The sequence below is a fragment of the Sander vitreus genome, chromosome 12 (assembly GCF_031162955.1).
Source record: "Sander vitreus isolate 19-12246 chromosome 12, sanVit1, whole genome shotgun sequence".
Lineage (NCBI taxonomy): Eukaryota > Metazoa > Chordata > Actinopteri > Perciformes > Percidae > Sander > Sander vitreus.
The window spans coordinates 1,295,063-1,300,000 of NC_135866.1; the positions used below are offsets into that span (position 1 = coordinate 1,295,063).

General features: G+C 45.6%; 1 pseudogene; it reads left to right on the forward strand.

Moving 5' to 3' along the window:
* The first annotated feature begins 916 nt into the window (after window positions 1-916).
* LOC144526719 (frizzled-8 pseudogene) lies at window positions 917-3,755 on the forward strand (annotated as a pseudogene).
* The last annotated feature ends 1,183 nt before the right edge of the window (window positions 3,756-4,938 follow it).

The following is a 4,938-nucleotide window of genomic DNA, read 5'->3' on the forward strand; positions in this document are numbered from 1 at the left end:
TTATACAAACAGAATGAAGTACTTATGAGTATGTTTTCATAGTAAAACTACAAACACAAGGAAACGACAGACACAAGCTGCAGTATTTTGCATTAAAAATGAAGAAATGTAATCCAAGCTTATATCCACATGACTTGCAGTGACTATGACCTGCAGAGGTTCAATAGACATTGTTGGTGTTGCATGATTTTAACCTGTGACAGGACTGACCTATAAATACTCAAATGTTAGTCTGTACATCACTTTAAAAAATGTTCATCTCACTGTCGAGTTCATGTTGCATTTTTGGGCAAATGAAAATTGTTAAGTCTAAGTAATGAAAATATGAATAGTAGTAATGTATTCTATTAGCGATATGGACAGAGAAAGAGTTAATATGAGAAGAGATGTGGTGATAAATAAATAGTTGGGTAAAGCATGACCTCCAGTCATTAGTCAGTCACTGAGATGATAAAAAACATACTTTCAGGAGAGAATGTATTTGATTTTTCCCAATACTCAATATAATTTGCATTATGATGCATCCTGTATCCTATTAGCCTAATAGGTGGCAGGATCGACTTTATGGTAGTTTACTCCCCACTGTCTGCAGCCATCCCTAATTACATTTCTTCCTAATGTCTCCATTGTATTATAACTCCCCTCTCATTGTTTGTAAAGGGTAGTGTGTGTGTGTGTGTGTGTGTGTGTGTGTGTGTGTGTGTGTGTGTGTGTGTGTGTGTGTGTGTGTGTGTGTTGGGGGGGGTAAACAGAGACAAAGTGATTATAACCCTTCCTCCAGGGTGAACATTTTAAACAAACACCTATAGAAGGAACCCTTGATTGACTTATTCTCCATCCCCGCCCATGCTCGGGGGAGTGTCTTCGCTCCTCCCGTATAAAACCCAACGCACCCACAGGCGCTGGAGCATGTGAACAGAGAGACACGGCGCAGCACCGACACAAAGGGAGAGAGGAGACTAATAGTAACCCAGACTGTGTGAAAGTAAAGCGCTTGTGTTGGGATATTACGGACACTACAGAGCATCACAAACTGTCTGCGCTCTAGCATGAGTTCAGCAGCATCCCTGGATTAGTTGCATTTGCAGCCTACTTGCAGAGCGCAAGTTCGCTGCCACTTTGTCGAGGACGATTCGCGCACAGAAAACAACGATGGAGAGGAGCAGCATCCCGGGATGGTGCGTGCTGTTAGCCCTCGTCCTGCACGGAACGAGCTGCATGGCGGCCAAGGAGCTCCAGTGCCAAGAGATCTCCGTGCCTCTGTGTAAAGGAATCGGCTACAATTACACATACATGCCCAACCAGTTCAACCACGACACGCAGGACGAAGCTGGCCTGGAGGTGCACCAGTTTTGGCCGCTGGTTGAGATAAAGTGCTCCCCGGACTTGCGCTTCTTCCTCTGCAGCATGTACACACCGATCTGCCTAGAGGACTACAAGAAGCCTCTACCGCCGTGTAGGAGCGTGTGTGAGCGGGCCAAAGCTGGCTGCGCTCCGCTCATGAGGCAGTACGGGTTCCCGTGGCCAGACCGGATGAGGTGCGACCTGCTGCCCGAGCAGGGGAACCAGGACACGCTGTGCATGGACTACAACCGCAGCCAAACCACCACTGCTTCTCCCGTGGTGGCGAAGCCGACCAACCGACCACTGAAGCCCTACAGCCCCAGGAAGAAGAGCGGCTACGGCCGCGGCGTCCCCGGGAAACACAAGCCAGCAGCGTCCCCGTGCGAGCCGGGATGCTTCTGCCGTGCGCCCATGGTGCCAGTGACCAGCGACAGCCACCCGCTGCACAACCGCGTCAAGACGGGACAGATCCTGAACTGCGCCATGCCGTGCCACAGCCCCTACTTCACCCAAGAAGAAAGGACATTTACCGCCTTCTGGATTGGCCTGTGGTCCGTCCTGTGTTTCATCTCCACTTTCGCAACCGTGGCGACTTTTTTAATCGACATGGAGAGGTTTAAGTACCCAGAGCGCCCCATCATATTCCTCTCCGCCTGCTACATGTTTGTGTCCATTGGATACATTGTCAGGCTGATCGCCGGACACGAGGAAGTGGCCTGCAGCAGGGAACACGGCGCTGAACACATCCACTATGAGACCACGGGTCCTGCGCTCTGCACCATCGTTTTCCTGCTAATTTACTTCTTCGGCATGGCCAGCTCGATCTGGTGGGTGATACTGTCTCTCACTTGGTTTCTCGCCGCCGGCATGAAGTGGGGGAACGAGGCCATCGCCAGTTACGCACAGTACTTTCATTTGGCCGCCTGGCTCATCCCCAGCATGAAATCCATCGCAGTTTTGGCTCTGAGCTCAGTGGATGGAGACTCCGTGGCTGGGATTTGCTATGTAGGCAACCAGAATTTGGATAACCTGCGAGGTTTTGTGTTGGCACCTCTGGTTATCTACCTGTTCATCGGCACCATGTTTCTGCTGGCCGGGTTCGTCTCGCTGTTTAGGATCAGGAGTGTAATCAAGCAAGGGGGCACCAAGACTGACAAACTGGAGAGGCTGATGATCCGGATAGGAGTTTTCACAGTTTTATACACCGTCCCAGCCACGGTCATAGTGGCGTGTTACTTTTACGAGCAGCATAACAGACAGACTTGGGAAATTACGCACAATTGTACGTGCATGACGGACGCGAACAGGCAAAGGCCGGACTATGCTGTGTTCATGTTGAAGTACTTTATGTGCCTTCTGGTGGGCATCACTTCGGGAGCCTGGATTTGGTCCGGGAAAACCTTGGACTCCTGGAGGACTTTTTGCACGCGGTGCTGCTGGGGGAGCAAAGCCTCCCCGGGCTCCATGTACAGTGATGTGAGCACGGGACTGACCTGGAGATCCGGGACGGCCAGCTCCGTCTCCTGCCCCAAACAGATGCCACTGTCCAGGGTTTGAACAGTACGCTCATCCGCTCAAATGCATCTTATGTCATTTGACACTAAAGACTTAAAAAACAGCGAATATCAGCTCTTCTGGGGGACAAAGTGGCGCAAAGACTTATTTTTAAATGTTTCATTTGGTAAATTATTCAAAGTGAGAGACACCAAACTGCCAGTTTAGATGTAACTTTGACGAGCACTCCGCTAATGTGAATATATTTTTTGAATTTGTGGTCATTCATGCTCCATTCTGCTTCTAAAAGTTCTAAGATCAGTTTGGGCTTGTACTTATGGAAAGTGCTCCTTCCTTGCCTTATCCAAATGACGTCCATGGGTTTGAATAGAGGGTGTTGGGTAGGGGAGGGGTGACTAATTGTGTTGGGATTGTCCATCAGCGTGTTGTAATTAGCACATTAATGAGCGCCTAATGGCTTCTCTTTACATAATGAGACTGTCAGCAGCAGAACAATTGTACCTTGCACGAAGAATGCAGAGTCTTATCTGGGCGTAATTGAATGCGCACAGCTGACAAGATCCCCCTTGTCGATAGGTAACATGGTATAGCTGAGGCTCTTTTTTACTGTAAAGAACCGCTGTGTCTTAAACATAAGAGTCACACAAGACTGCTCTGCTGGAAACGAGGCCGTCGCTGGGCTGCTTTTTGTCTGCAAGATGGATTTACACGTACATTAATCAATGCCTTAATACTGTCTCATACGGGTTGCATTAGCGCGTAAAGTGTATTTATATAATTATTGGTGTACATATAAATTGTACATTTGTATATGAAAATTTACGAGATTGTAAATATGTATAATTTCCACTTTGATAGAAAATTTTATTTTGAGAATAAAACAAACTTTTATTGAATTTTTTCCCTCGTGCGTCCTGGTCATTCTCCCCAAAACATTTTTGTGAGGTTGGACACTGTGAACTATTTTAAATATGTTGTTATGCATGCTTTAAACAAAATGTTGTGCCTGGTGTGGCGGAGCGCGCACAAGCTTATCAAATCTCGAAATATGTGGTAATGGCGGAGTTATGACAGTTATATTTATATATTGACCTAAAAGTTGTAACTTGTCTTTGAGGCCACATGGGATGTGAAAGATTTATGAAACCTGTCCACAGTGTTTCAGATCCACATGCTGAAGCAGGGAACAACATCTGCGTGGGGCACTACAGGTGGTCTTCTTGCCCCCCCCCCGCTTTTTTAGTCTTATTAACTCTTCCCGTCTGTCCTGTGTTTAACACCTATTTTACAATTTTAGAAGTCAATTAACTTCACCTACTCTTTAAGTCTTCCTTTTTTTTCTCTGTCGAGCAGGTGGATCAGAGTGGAGGAAGATGATGTATCTTTTACAGTGTTTATCAGCTTGTTACAACCATTTCTTAAGACACGTGTGTTGCGGGGAAAGGCCACCAGACGCTCAGTGATGTTCACTAAACAACTGAAACAATTGGACTAATTCATCTGAACACAGTGGGAGATGTTCAGCAACCATTTCAACATGGTAAAGTAAGTATCTGCTTCACATTGCAATGAATGCTTACTGTGAACGTTTGAGCGGACTGTTCAGGTTGCCATATATGGATTATTTACAATGTAGCAGTGGTGGAATGTAACTAAGTACATTTACTCCAGTACTGTACTTAAATACAAATGTTGAGGTACTTGTACTTTACTTGAGTCTTTTCTTTTCATGCCTCTTTCTACTTCTACTCCGCTACATTTCAGAGAGAAATATTGTACTTTTTACTCCACTACATTCATCTGTTACAGCTTTAGTTACTAGTTACTTTACACATTAAGATTCCTGCACACAAAACACATGTAGTTTATAAAATCTGATGTTTTATTATAAATGAAACTAGCCAACAATATAACGGCTACAAGTCCAGCTGAGATGATCAGACCATTAAACACACAACTGGTTGGATCCTTTACACTTTCTACCATGGGAGGGTTTTTCTTTCATTTTAATACTTTAACCACATTATCCTGATGATACTTACACACTTGTACTTAAATATCATTTTCAATGCAGGACTT